Source organism: Nerophis ophidion, linkage group LG09 (assembly GCF_033978795.1).
Source record: "Nerophis ophidion isolate RoL-2023_Sa linkage group LG09, RoL_Noph_v1.0, whole genome shotgun sequence".
In the NCBI taxonomy this organism is placed as follows: Eukaryota; Metazoa; Chordata; class Actinopteri; order Syngnathiformes; family Syngnathidae; genus Nerophis; species Nerophis ophidion.
Genome location: NC_084619.1, coordinates 76,313,225 through 76,329,556, shown reverse-complemented (window position 1 = coordinate 76,329,556; position 16,332 = coordinate 76,313,225). Strand labels below are relative to the sequence as shown.

Below are 16,332 nucleotides of genomic sequence, written 5' to 3'. Positions count from 1 at the left end.
CCATGTTGACTCAGCACAGGACCGTGTCCTGGATTACAGACAATGTCCGTCTTTAGACTGGCGGGCGGACACGTTGAAGAGAACACAGCTCGACTCTCCTTAAGTACACACATCTGAGGAACATGACATGAAAATACACTCTTCAAACTAATTATTAAAGTCATGACAAATGCTGGAATGGTTGAGTTGCAGCCGGAGCTTTGGTCCCAGGGAAGGACATTTATAAACTGTGGTTTGCTATTTCTTGGGCTTTTCTATGTTTTTTCTTTCTTTCCTTATGCCAGGGTAGGAAAGGAATGGCCGTGTGTTTCCCACCTGGGCCTTCAGTGATGTCCCACTTCAAGGATGACCTCTCTACATCCCATCATTGATGTCCATTGCTGGACAAATACTATGCAGGAACACATTCACACACTACTGGGCATTGAAGCACCTCACCAGTGCACAAGGCTGGTCATTTTCTGGTGCATTTAAAAATAAACCCGCATCAGTAAATTTGTCCTAAAATAAAATAGTGAACATAGAAGACAACTTATCTTTTAGTAGTAAGTAAATAAACAAAGACTCAGATTTTGTCTGCTGACGTATGCAGTAAAACATGCTGACCCGTCCCCGCTCATGATGGTCTCCTGCTTGCCCCACTATGGACTGGACTCTCACTATTATGTTAGATCCACTATGGACTGGACTCTCACTATTATGTTAGATCCACTATGGACTGGACTCTCACTATTATGTTAGATCCACTATGGACTGGACTCTCACACTATTATGTTAGATCCACTATGGACTGGACTCTCACTATTATGTTACATCCACTATGGACTGGACTCTCACACTATTATGTTAGATCCACTATGGACTGGACTCTCACTATTATGTTAGATCCACTATGGACTGGACTCTCACTATTATGTTAGATCCACTATGGACTGGACTCTCACTATTATGTTAGATCCACAATGGACTGGACTCTCACTATTATGTTAGATCCACTATGGACTGGACTCTCACACTATTATGTTAGATCCACTATGGACTGGACTCTCACTATTATGTTACATCCACTATGGACTGGACTCTCACACTATTATGTTAGATCCACTATGGACTGGACTCTCACTATTATGTTACATCCACTATGGACTGGACTCTCACACTATTATGTTAGATCCACTATGGACTGGACTCTCACTATTATGTTAGATCCACTATGGACTGGACTCTCACTATTATGTTAGATCCACTATGGACTGGACTCTCACTATTATGTTAGATCCACAATGGACTGGACTCTCACTATTATGTTAGATCCACTATGGACTGGACTCTCACACTATTATGTTAGATCCACTATGGACTGGACTCTCACTATTATGTTACATCCACTATGGACTGGACTCTCACACTATTATGTTAGATCCACTATGGACTGGACTCTCACTATTATGTTAGATCCACAATGGACTGGACTCTCACTATTATGTTAGATCCACTATGGACTGGACTCTCACACTATTATGTTAGATCCACTATGGACTGGACTCTCTCACTATTATGTTAGATCCACTATGGACTGGACTCTCACACTATTATGTTAGATCCACTATGGACTGGACTCTCACTATTATGTTAGATCCACTATGGACTGGACTCTCACACTATTATGTTAGATCCACTATGGACTGGACTCTCACACTATTATGTTAGATCCACTATGGACTGGACTCTCACTATTATGTTAGATCCATTATGGACTGGACTCTCACTATTATGTTAGATCCACTATGGACTGGACTCTCACTATTATGTTAGATCCACTATGGACTGGACTCTCACACTATTATGTTAGATCCACTATGGACTGGACTCTCACTATTATGTTAGATCCACTATGGACTGGACTCTCACACTATTATGTTAGATCCACTATGGACTGGACTCTCACTATTATGTTAGATCCACTATGGACTGGACTCTCACTATTATGTTAGATCCACTATGGACTGGACTCTCACTATTATGTTAGATCCACTATGGACTGGACTCTCACTATTATGTTAGATCCACTATGGACTGGACTCTCACACTATTATGTTAGATCCACTATGGACTGGACTCTCACTATTACGTTAGATCCACTATGGACTGGACTCTCACACTATTATGTTAGATCCACTATGGACTGGACTCTCACTATTATGTTAGATCCACTATGGACTGGACTCTCACACTATTATGTTAGATCCACTATGGACTGGACTCTCACACTATTATGTTAGATCCACTATGGACTGGACTCTCACACTATTATGTTAGATCCACTATGGACTGGACTCTCACACTATTATGTTAGATCCACTATGGACTGGACTCTCACACTATTATGTTAGATCCACTATGGACTGGACTCTCACTATTATGTTAGATCCACTATGGACTGGACTCTCACACTATTATGTTAGATCCACTATGGACTGGACTCTCACTATTATGTTAGATCCACTATGGACTGGACTCTCACTATTATGTTAGATCCACCATGGACTGGACTGTCACACTATTATGTTAGATCCACTATGGACTGGACTCTCACACTATTATGTTAGATCCACTATGGGCTGGACTCTCACTATTATGTTAGATCCACTATGGACTGGACTCTCACTATTATGTTAGATCCACTATGGGCTGGACTCTCACTATTATGTTGGATCCACTATGGACTGGACTCTCACTATTATGTTGGATCCACTATGGACTGGACTCTCACACTATTATGTTGGATCCACTATGGACTGGACTCTCACTATTATGTTGGATCCACTATGGACTGGACTCTCACTATTATGTTGGATCCACTCGAGGTCCTTTGTATCCAGTCTCCCCTAGAGGGGGCGAGAAAGGTTGCCCACATTTGCGGTCCTCTCCAAGGTTTCTCATAGTCATTCACATTGACATCCCACTGGGTTGTGAGTTTTTCCTTGCCCTTATGTGGGATATGAGCCGAGTATGTCATTGTGGCTTGTGCAGCCCTTTGAGACAATTGTGATTTAGGGCTTTATAAACAAACATTGATTTATTGATTGATATTCTGTCATTTATCATTCTAATATTTTGTCAACATTATGAAGGACAAACTTTAAAAATGTACTATTAATGTACTTGTTTGTTTACTGTTAATATCTGCTTACTTTCTGTTTCAACATGTTCTATGTACACTTCTGTTCAAATGTAATAATCACTTCTTCTTCTCTTCTTTGATACTTGACATTAGTTTTGGATGATACCACACATTTAGGTATCGATCTGATACCAAGTAGTTACAAGATCATACATTGGTCATATTCAAAGTCCTCATGTGTCCAGGGACATATTTCCTGAATTTATAAACATAATATACATTTTCAAAAAATATTTTATAACGATAAAATATATCAATGTAATCATAGTAGTATCGACTAGATACGCTACTGTACTTGGTATCATTACAGAGGATGTCATGTGTAGATCGACCAATGGCGTTTGTTTACAATGTGACGGCGGTGAACTATTGTATCCTCCTACAGTGTGCAGTGAAGCATGTTGAGCTATGTCTCGTCCTGCAGTGATAATGATACTTGTACGAAACTTACTTTCTTTGGCTACACACTGTCTGCTTGTAAATAAGACAAAGCTCAAACAAAATCTCGTTGACATGTATGACTTAAGTGTTATCATGAAAATAAAAATAAAAGGAAATGATTGACTAACTGAAGTACTCTGTGTGTGTGCGCTGCCGAACATGCTCCCCTGCTCGTAAAAGCAGCAATGTCTCGACGTGACGACACGCCATCATCCCCGGGAACTGGTACTTTTCAAACAGACCATAGTACTATTCACTAGTACCGCGATACTATACTAGTCCAGGTATACCGTACAACTCTAGTCAGGATTGTAACCATTTAAATGCTATCTTAATTATTTGGATTATTTATTATGACAAACAATCTATTATTTTTGGTCTAATAGATAGGAGGAAGACCTGGGTGGCGATTCTGATTGCATTTATAGTATTCTTTGGGGACTAGAATATACTCCTACTTGGCACCTTCGTGGAAAAAAATGCCTTCAACTTAAAGTTTAATTACCGCGGTGACTGATTATTTCCTATTGGGGAAAAAACTAGTTTTAATTGCAACAACTTGGAGGTTTATCGAGTGTCTTCTTAAGATATTCTTTTTCAATGACTCAAGGGAAAAACTACTCATCCATAGTCTCAAACTGCAGCTTTTTCCTACACGGGTGACATCATAACTTCTGCTTAGTCAAACTGAACATTGTCACAAGGCTGCATTGCTCATGCGAAATACTTGCAAACCCTGTTTCCATATGAGTTGGGAAATGGTGTTATATGTAAATATAAACAGAATACAATGATTTGCAAATCCTTTTCAAGCCATATTCAGTTGAATATGCTACAAAGACAACATATTTCATGTTCAAACTCATAAACACTTTTTTTGTTTTTGCAAATAATAATTAACTTAGAATTTCATGGCTGCAACACGTGCCAAAGTAGTTGGGAAAGGGCATGTTCACCACTGTGTTACATCACATTTTCTTTTAACAACACTCAATAAACGTTTGGGAACTGAGGAAACTAATTGTTGAAGCTTTGAAAGTGGAATTCTTTCCCATTCTTGTTTTATGTAGAGCTTCAGTCCTTCAACAGTCCGGGGTCTCCGCTGTCCTATTTTACGCTTCATAATGCACCACACATTTTCCATGGGAGACAGGTCTGGACTGCAGGCGGGCCAGGAAAGTACCCGCACTCTTTTTTTACGAAGCCACGCTGTTGTAACATGTGCTGAAGGTGGCTTGGGATTGTCTTGCTGAAATAAGCAGGGGCGTCCATGATAACATTGCTTGGAAGGCAGCATATGTTGTTCCAAAACCTGTATACGTCGCACCGGCAGAAAATTCATAATAAAGAAGGAAAAAAACATATATAAGTCGCACTGGACTATAAGTCGCATTTTTGGGGGGAAATGTATTTGATAAAAGCCAACAGCAAGAATAGACATTTGAAAGGCAATATAAAATAAATAAAGAATAGTGAACAACAGGCAGAATAAGTGTAGGTTATATGAGGCATAAATAAGCAGAGGTGGGTAGAGTAGCCACAAATTGTACTTAAGTAAGAGTACTGTTACTTTAGAGATGTATTACTCAAGTAAAAGTAAGGAGTAGTCACTCAAATATTTACTTGAGTAAAAGTAAAAAGTATGTTGTGAAAAAACTACTCAAGTACTGAGTAACTGATGAGTAACCTGTTTGTTTAATGATGACGGCAACAAGTAATGCACAAAAACATAAAAATAGCAATGAGCAAATTTAGAGCCAGGAATATCTCTTAAGCAACTAAAACAATAATATATATTAAATAATAATACATTACAATAAAAAAAATAAGGCACATTGAGCCACAATAACTTGATAGCACCATAGCCTCAGTAGGCATTTATTGTTAATTGATTGATTGATTGAAACTTTTATTAGTAGATTGCACAGTACAGTACATATTCCGTACAATTGACCACTAAATGGTAACACCTGAATAAGTTTTTCAACTTGTTTAATTACTTAATAAATGACCAAGTCGAGGTGATCTACCTCATATATACACACACATATCATTGTATATATATTATATATATATATATATATATATATATATATATATATATATATATATATATATTATATATATATATATATATATATATATATATATATATATATATACGTATATATATGTTAGGGTTAGGGTTAGGACTCTCTCACTATTATGTTAGATCCACTATGGACTGGACTGTCACTAATATGTTAGATCCACTATGGACTGGACTCTCACACTATTATGTTAGATCCACTATGGACTGGACTCTCACTATTATGTTAGATCCACTATGGACTGGACTCTCACTATTATGTTAGATCCACTATGGACTGGACTCTCACACTATTATGTTAGATCCACTATGGACTGGACTCTCACACTATTATGTTAGATCCACTATGGACTAGACTCTCACTATTATGTTAGATCCACTATGGACTGGACTCTCACTATTATGTTAGATCCACTATGGACTGGACTCTCACACTATTATGTTAGATCCACTATGGACTGGACTCTCACACTATTATGTTAGATCCACTATGGACTGGACTCTCACTATTATGTTAGATCCACTATGGACTGGACTCTCACTATTATGTTAGATCCACTATGGACTGGACTCTCACACTATTATGTTAGATCTACTATGGACTGGACTCTCACACTATTATGTTAGATCCACTATGGACTGGACTCTCACACTATTATGTTAGATCCACTATGGACTGGACTCTCACTATTATGTTAGATCCACTATGGACTGGACTCTCACTATTATGTTAGATCCACTATGGACTGGACTCTCACACTATTATGTTAGATCCACTATGGACTGGACTCTCACTATAATGTTAGATCCACTATGGACTGGACTCTCACACTATTATGTTAGATCTACTATGGACTGGACTCTCACACTATTATGTTAGATCCACTATGGACTGGACTCTCACACTATTATGTTAGATCCACTATGGACTGGACTCTCACACTATTATGTTAGATCCACTATGGACTGGACTCTCACTATTATGTTAGATCCACTATGGACTGGACTCTCACTATTATGTTAGATCCACTATGGACTGGACTCTCACACTATTATGTTAGATCCACTATGGACTAGACTCTCACACTATTATGTTAGATCCACTATGGACTGGACTCTCACACTATTATGTTAGATCCACTATGGACTGGACTCTCACTATTATGTTAGATCCACTATGGACTGGACTCTCACTATTATGTTAGATCCACTATGGACTGGACTCTCACTATTATGTTAGATCCACTATGGACTGGACTCTCACACTATTATGTTAGATCCACTATGGACTGGACTCTCTCACAATTATGTTAGATCCACTATGGACTGGACTCTCACACTATTATGTTAGATCCACTATGGACTGGACTCTCACACTATTATGTTAGATCCACTATGGACTGGACTCTCACACTATTATGTTAGATCCACTATGGACTGGACTCTCACTATTATGTTAGATCCACTATGGACTGGACTCTCACTATTATGTTAGATCCACTATGGACTGGACTCTCACACTATTATGTTAGATCCACTATGGACTAGACTCTCACACTATTATGTTAGATCCACTCTGGACTGGACTCTCACTATTATGTTAGATCCACTATGGACTGGACTCACACTATTATGTTAGATCCACTATGGACTGGACTCTCACACTATTATGTTAGATCCACTATGGACTGGACTCTCACACTATTATGTTAGATCCACTATGGACTGGACTCTCACTATTATGTTAGATCCACTATGGACTGGACTCTCACTATTATGTTAGATCCACTATGGACTGGACTCTCACACTATTATGTTAGATCCACTATGGACTGGACTCTCACACTATTATGTTAGATCCACTATGGACTGGACTCTCACACTATTATGTTAGATCCACTATGGACTAGACTCTCACAATATTATACTAGATCCACTCGACGTCCATTGCAGTGGTCACCCAGGGGGCGGGGTCCCCACATCTGCGGTCCCCTTCAAGGTTTCTCATTGTCCCATTGGTTGAGTTTTTCCCTTGCCCTGATGTGGGATCTGAGGTGAGGATGTTGTGCAGCCCTTTGAGACACTTGTGGTTTAGGGCTATATAAGTGAACATTGATTGATTGATTGTAATATGCATAGTCTCTCTCTGTGTTTCTCCCCCTCAGTGTGGATTGGTCTCGTGTCCCCCTTGTCGTCTTCCATCAGCATTCCTCTGTTCCCGCGTTACGAGCTGTGTGTCTCGTCTCCCCGTATTCCCTCTGGTTCTCTCTTTTTTTTTTTTTTTCTTTTTTGTCCTGTCCAGCTTCTCAGGCAAATCATATAGTTGATGTGGATGTCCATATCGGCTGTTCAGATTTACTTTACAAAAGAGAAGTGTAGGATACTTCTCTTGTTGCCTTATTTGAATTTGACTGCTTCTCTAACTGTCTTGACCTCCCGCCTGGACACGGACCTCTGACGCCTCTCTCTTGCCCCCGACCTGCTTTCTGCTCCGAGCCAGCCTTGCCCCTCTTGGACTTCCGCCTCTCGCTCAACACTACTGGTAACACACATAGTCGCACACCACACTCCATTCCCTGGTTTATGAATAGTGTTAAATAATAAATGTAGTCCCTGCTGTCTGTGCCGTTTTCTTCCCCTGTAAACACCGAACATCTACTTGTGAAACCTGTATCATTTTATGCAACAAATAAATAAAAACAATTGGCGAGGAAAAAAATATCAACCAAAATTTTGGGGGGAAAATAAAAAAATAAAACATTTTTAACAATAAAATATTTTTGGGGGGGTTACAAAAATAGGTTTGGTCGCAAACATTTATTTATTTATTTACTTTTTTTTGGTCTATCTTTGATTTGAACACAAAAAAATGTTACGTTGGGACGTCAGGCAGCGGGATGCTTCATGAAAGGATCTTATATTGACCGGCAGGGGGGAGGAGGTGGAAGGAATGGCGGCGGGCGGGACTAGAGCACACTGTACAATGTGTCCAGTGTGCTCCCCGCGGCCGGCCGATGATGTGGCAGCGTTGGTGTCCACATGTCGCCCTCTTGCACGCACTCTTTACCCAGCATTCCCGCACCCTTTTTGCGTCCTGTAAATGTCCGCCACTGTCCTATGGAGCCCTGACTGTGTGCTCTGTGCAGCCTCGTCATCACACCAGCACTGTCAATAGTGGGAAGTACGGCATTTTGTACACCGGACAGAGCAGACCTTGGGACACACCTTCTTCTCCTTCAACGCCTTTTCTTTATTTTCATGACTATTTACATTGTAGATTGTCACATCAAAACTATGAATGAACGCATGTGGAGTTATGGACTTAACAAATAACTGAAAACATGTTTTATATTCTAGTTTCTTCAAAATAGCCACTCTTGGCTCTGATTACTGCTTTGCACACTCTTGGCATTCTCTCCATGCGCTTCAAGAGGTAGTCACCTGAAATGGTTTTCACTTCACAGGTGTGCTAGAAGCTCATCGAGAGAATGCAAAGCTGCCGTTTGTGTGCCGTGTGTATGTATATTGTACATATTACATATTGTTGGGAAGATATCTGTTACTACATATATATATATATATATATATATATATATATACAGTAGAGGCCAAAAGTTTGGACACACCTTCTCATTCCAAATGTTTTCTTTATTTTCATGACTATTGTAGATTGTCACTGAAGGCATTAAAACTACAAAGTGAAGTGAAGTGAAGTGAATTATATTTATATAGCGCTTTTCTCTAGTGACTCACAGCGCTTTACATAGTGAAACCCAATATCTAATTACATTTAAACCAGTGTGGGTGGCACTGGGAGCACGTGGGTAAAGTGTCTTGCCCAAGGACACAATGGCAGTGACTAGGATGGCGGAAGCGGGAATCGAACCTGCAACCCTCAAGTTGCTGGCACGGGCACTCTACCAACCGAGCTAAAACACATGTTTTGAATGATTGATTGATTGATACTTTTATTAGTAGATTGCACAGTTCAGTACATATTCCGTACAATTGACCACTAAATGGTAACACCCCAATAAGTTTTTCAACTTGTTTAAGTCGGGGTCCACCTTCATCAATTCATGGTACAAATATATACTATCAACATAATACAGTCATCACACAAGTTAATCATCATAGTATGTACATTGAATTATTTACATTATTTACAATCCGGGGGGTGGGATGTGATCAGACAAAGAGCAGCTCAAAGACTTCAATGGAATTACAACGAAATGAACCCAGATTTCCCTCGCCCGGACGTGGGTCACCGGGGCCCCGCTCTGGAGCCAGGCCCGGAGTTGGGGCACGATGGCGAGCGCCTGGTGGTCGGGCCTGTCCCCATGGGGCCCGGCCGGGCACAGCCCGAAGAGGCAACGTGGGTCATCCCTCCAATGGGCTCACCACTCATAGGAGGGGCCATAGAGGTCGGGTGCATTGTGAGCTGGGCGGCAGCCGAAGGCAGGGCACTTGGCGGTCCGATCCTCGGCTACAGAAGCTAGCTCTTGGGACGTGGAACGTCACCTCACTGGGGGGGAAGGAGCCTGAGCTAGTGCGCGAGGTAGAGAAGTTCCGGCTGGATATAGTCGGACTCACCTCGACGCACAGCAAGGGCTCTGGAACCAGTTCTCTCGAGAGGGACTGGACCCTCTTCCACTCTGGCGTTGCCGGCAGTGAGAGGCGACGGGCTGGGGTGGCAATTCTGGTTGCCCCCCGGCTCAAAGCCTGTACGTTTGAGTTCAACCCAGTGGACGAGAGGGTAGCTTCCCTTCGCCTTCGGGTGGGGGGACGGATCCTGACTGTTGTTTGTGCTTACGCACCAAACAGCAGTTCAGAATACCCACCCTTTTTGGGTACACTCGAGGGAGTACTGGAAAGTGCTCCTCCGGGTGATTCCCTTGTCCTACTGGGAGACTTCAACGCTCATGTTGGCAACGACAGTGAAACCTGGAGAGGCGTGATTGGGAAGAATGGTCGCCTGGATCTAAACCCGAGTGGTGTTTTGTTATTGGACTTTTGTGCTCGTCACAGTTTGTCGATAACAAACACCATGTTCAAACATAAGGGTGTCCATATGTGCACTTGGCACCAGGACACCCTAGGCCGCAGCTCCATGATCGACTTTGTAGTTGTGTCATCGGATTTGCGGCCTTATGTTTTGGACACTCGGGTGAAGAGAGGGGCGGAGCTTTCTACCGATCACCACCTGGTGGTGAGTTGGCTGCGATGGTGGGGGAGGATGCCGGACAGACCTGGCAGGCCCAAGCGCATTGTGAGGGTCTGCTGGGAACGTCTGGCAGAGTCTCCTGTCAGAGAGAGTTTCAATTCACACCTCCGGGAGAACTTTGAACATGTCACGAGGGAGGTGCGGGACATTGAGTCCGAGTGGACCATGTTCCGAACCTCTATTGTCGAGGCGGCTGATTGGAGCTGTGGCCGCAAGGTTGTTGGTGCCTGTCGTGGCGGTAATCCCAGAACCCGTTGGTGGACACCAGCAGTGAGGGATGCCGTCAAGCTGAAGAAGGAGTCCTATCGGGTTCTTTTGGCTCATAGGACTCCGGAGGCAGTGGACGGGTACCGACGGGCCAAGCGGTGTGCAGCTTTAGCGGTCGCGGAGGCAAAAACTCGGACATGGGAAGAGTTCGGGGAAGCCATGGAAAACGACTTCCGGACGGCTTCGAAGCGATTCTGGACCACCATACGGCGCCTCAGGAAGGGGAAGCAGTGCACTATCAACACCGTGTATGGTGCGGATGGTGTTCTGCTGACTTCGACTGCGGATGTTGTGGATCGGTGGAGGGAATACTTCGAAGACCTCCTCAATCCCACCAACACGTCTTTCTTTGAGGAAGCGGTGCCTGGGGAATCTGTAGTGGACTCTCCTATTTCTGGGGCTGAGGTCGCTGAGGTAGTTAAAAAGCTCCTCGGCGGCAAGGCCCCGGGGGTGGATGAGATCCGCCCGGAGTTCCTTAAGGCTCTGGATGCTGTGGGGCTGTCTTGGTTGACAAGACTCTGCAGCATCGCGTGGACATCGGGGGCGGTACCTCTGGATTGGCAGACCGGGGTGGTGGTCCCTCTCTTTAAGAAGGGGGACCGGAGGGTGTGTTCCAACTATCGTGGGATCACACTCCTCAGCCTTCCCGGTAAGGTTTATTCAGGTGTACTGGAGAGGAGGCTTCGCCGGATAGTCGAACCTCGGATTCAGGAGGAACAGTGTGGTTTTCGTCCTGGTCGTGGAACTGTGGACCAGCTCTATACTCTCGGCAGGGTTCTTGAGGGTGCATGGGAGTTTGCCCAACCAGTCTACATGTGCTTTGTGGACTTGGAGAAGGCATTCGACCGTGTCCCTCGGGAAGTCCTGTGGGGAGTGCTCAGAGAGTATGGGGTATCGGAATGTCTTATTGTGGCAGTCCGCTCCCTGTATGATCAGTGTCAGAGCTTGGTCCGCATTGCTGGCAGTAAGTCGGACACGTTTCCAGTGAAGGTTGGACTCCGCCAAGGCTGTCCTTTGTCACCGATTCTGTTCATAACTTTTATGGACAGAATTTCTAGGCGCAGTCAAGGCGTTGAGGGGTTCCGGTTTGGTGGCCACGGGATTAGGTCTCTGCTTTTTGCAGATGATGTAGTCCTGATGGCTTCATCTGGCCGGGATCTTCAGCTCTCACTGGATCGGTTCGCAGCCGAGTGTGAAGCGACCGGAATGAGAATCAGCACCTCCAAGTCCGAGTCCATGGTTCTCGCCCGGAAAAGGGTGGAGTGCCATCTCCGGGTTGGGGAGGAGACCCTGCCCCAAGTGGAGGAGTTCAAGTACCTAGGAGTCTTGTTCACGAGTGGGGGAAGAGTGGATCGTGAGATCGACAGGCGGATCGGTGCGGCGTCTTCAGTAATGCAAACGTTGTATCGATCCGTTGTGGTGAAGAAGGAGCTGAGCCGGAAGGCAAAGCTCTCAATTTACCGGTCGATCTACGTTCCCATCCTCACCTATGGTCATGAGCTTTGGGTCATGACCGAAAGGATAAGATCACGGGTACAAGCGGCCGAAATGAGTTTCCTCCGCCGGGTGGCGGGGCTCTCCCTTAGAGATAGGGTGAGAAGCTCTGCCATCCGGGAGGAGCTCAACGTAAAGCCGCTGCTCCTCCACATCGAGAGGAGCCAGATGAGGTGGTTCGGGCATCTGGTCAGGATGCCACCCGAACGCCTCCCTAGGGATGTGTTTAGGGCACGTCCAGCTGGTAGGAGGCCACGGGGAAGACCCAGGAACCGTTGGAAAGACTATGTCTCCCGGCTGGCCTGGGAACGCCTCGGGATCCCCCGGGAAGAGCTGGACGAAGTGGCTGGAGATAGGGAAGTCTGGGCTTCCCTGCTTAGGCTGCTGCCCCCGCGACCCGACCTCGGATAAGCGGAAGATGATGGATGGATGGATGGATGGATGGGGTGGGATGAGGAGCTTTGGTTGATATCAGAACTTCAGTCATCAACAATTGCATCAACAGAGAAATGTGGACATTGAAACAGTGTAGGTCTTATTTAGTAGGATATGTACAGCCAGCAGAGAACATAGTGAGTTCACATAGCATAAGAACAAGTAAATACATTAGAAGTACATTTGATTATTTACATTAGGTTATTTACAATCCGGGGAAGATGAGATGTGAATGGAGGAGGGTATTAGTAAAGTGTTGAAGTTGCCTAGAGGTGTTGTTTTAGAGCGCTTTTGAAGTTGTGGAGTTATATATTTAACAAAAACAGGTGAAATTGACACGATGGCATGCTGGATGCGTGTTGCTAGCCCAGGGATGCAAGAGGACCAGGACAGGCAGGAGTTGCAGGTAAGATTAGATTTAATACAAAACATAAAATAACACTGGTACAAAATACAAAGAAAAGGCGTGCCGAACGCACGGAGAGCTAGGCTAATAATTAGCAACTAGAGCAAAGTACAGGAACAGGTGAGACTTAGCAATAGTGATTACAAAACGAAGAACCAACGTGCGTGTTGCAAGTAGCAAACAAACCAACCAAAAGGAACTGAGGTAGCAGGCAGGACTAAATACTAAAGCAATCAATGAAAAACAGGTGTGCGTCAAAACAAGGGCAGGTGGAACCAATATGAAACCATGGAGACCAGATAAACAGGAAGTGCTCAAACTAAGGAACGGGAGAGTCCAAAATCACAACAGAAATAACTGAAAACATGTTTTATAGACTACTTTCTTCAAAGTAGCCACCCTTTGCTCGGATGACTGTTTCACTCTCGGCATTCTCTTGATGAGCTTGAAGAGGTAGTCACCTGGAATGTTTTCCCTTCATCAAGAGAATGCAGAGAGTGTGCAAAGCAGTAATGAAAGTAAAAGGGGTGGCTATTTTGAAGAAACTAGAATATAAAACATGTTTTCAGTTATGTCACTTTGTTTTTGTCAAGTCCATAACTCCACATGTGTTCATTCATAGTTTTGATGCCTTCAGTGACAATCTACAATGTAAATAGTCATGGAAATAAAGAAAACGCATTGAATGAGAAGGTGTGTCCAAACTTTTTGCCTTTTGAGCAAAGCACTAGCTTTATTTGCATTTTTACTTGTTTTTTTACATCATATAAAATAAAAAAAATACTTGCAATTAAATGAAATGAAAGGAAAAAACGTTACCACTGTTTTGTTTTACATGGAAATTCATGCAAGTTTTTTATATTGTCAAATCTACGGTTGTTGTGTTTTACAGTGTATTATCAAAAGTGGAGTTTACTGTATATTTTTTACATGAACAGTGTGTTGGATTCCTTGCTTTGAAATCATAAGTCAAGCAGATATTGAAGTATCTATCTTTATTTGAACAGTAACATTGTTTTGAAATGTATGACAATATCATATTTTGTTTTATTATCAGAGATGTTTAAAGTGTAAATATAAGTAATTCTACGCCATACATTTATTTTTGTAATACACTGATTAAGAAAAGATAAGGTGTGTTATTTACACATTTTATTTCCACGCATTGTAGATTGTCACTGAAGGCATCAAAACTATGAATGAACACATGAGGAGTAATGTACTTGACAAAAAAATGTGAAATAACTGGAAACATGTTTTACATTCTACTTTCTTCCCTTCTGCTCTGATTACTGCTTCACACACTCTTGACATTCTCTCCACGGGCTTCAAGCACACACGTGCTCAGTGGCCTCGTGGTTAGAATGGCCGCCCTCAGATGGGTAGGTTGTGAGTTCAAATCCTGGCCGAGTCATACCAAAGACAATAAAAATGGGACTCGTTACCTCCCTGCTTGACACTCAGCATTAAGGGTTAGAATTGGGGTGAAAATCGCCATAAATGATTCCCGGGCGTGGCACCGCTGCTGCTCACTGCTCCCCTCACCTCCCAGGTGGGTGAATAAGGATGATGGGTCAAATGCAATGTGACAATCATTGCTACTTTAACATGTGAAGTGAAATCCTTTTCAGGTGACTACTTCTTGAAGCTCATGGAGAGAATGCCAAGTATGTGAAAAAGTAATTCAAACAAACGGTGGCTATTTTGAAGAAACTAGAATACAAAACATGTTTGCGTTTTTTTTGTTAAGTACATAACTCCACGTGTTCATTCATAGATGTGACAATCTACTATGTAAATAGTCATGAACATAAAGAAAACCATTGAAGGGGAAGTTGTGTCCAAACTTTTGGCCTGTATTTACTTGTACTGTATTTTTTTTGTCCAAACCCCACAGCACCAGCTGCTAATACAGTATGTGCATTTTTTTTTTTTTAATCAGCATAATCGCCGCAGACATTTTTGTCCGTAAGACCTTTGAATACCATTTCATGCATATTAATAATCGATATATTCACCAGGCGGATATTTGACTGCAATGACAGACTTGTGTAGGTGACTAGCCCAGGGTCGGGGGTCTGGTCACATTCACACTGGCTTCTTTCTCCTCCACCCACCTTATGAATAGGACATATTGACATGAATTCATGGCTGTGACAAGCAGCCCATTCAGTGTCGAGGTTTGCTCTACAGCACACCTGCAAGTGTGGTGCAAAGTTAGGATTTTAACGCTCTGACTGAAGGTCGGGTGTTTTATTTTGGTAGGACCACTGTCATGTATATTTGACTGCCAGTCCATATTATTACAAAGGTTATCTTTTCATTCATTTTATATAGTGTTTTCAGTGTTGTAGAATTAAATACACAGAGGACTTAAGTAAAGGAAAATAAATGAGCTCAAATGTAGCTACAAGTGAGGAATAATGATACCAGACGTACACAAAGCTAGCATCGATTAGCTTGCAATTATGCAGTGACACAATATGTCTGATTAGACTGCACACAAGTCACTGATCTCAACAAAGCTCACCTTCGTACATTCACCCTCAGCATACAACATTTGGTGGACAATGTGAGACAAATAAGGGGTGGCTTTAAAACGCGTCTTTCTGTGGCAGCGTCAGAGAAAGTTGTACACGTTAACAAACTACGGCCAGTTCAAGGACCGCCAAAATTAGCAGGACAAAACGGCGCTCGCCAAATACTCTCAGATCACTAAAACATGTTTAATATAAACAGTGTGATTTCTAACAATTAGGGAGGTTTGTGTCATGTTGACCTCCTACAGATGC

The 16,332-nt window shown here is 42.8% G+C and overlaps 1 protein-coding gene across 10 annotated transcripts in view; it reads right to left on the bottom strand.

Moving 5' to 3' along the window:
• LOC133559740 (bifunctional 3'-phosphoadenosine 5'-phosphosulfate synthase 2-like) overlaps window positions 1-16,332 on the bottom strand; it is a 45,600-nt gene that overhangs the window by 26,659 nt on the left and 2,609 nt on the right. The gene's annotated exons all lie outside the window — the stretch shown is intronic.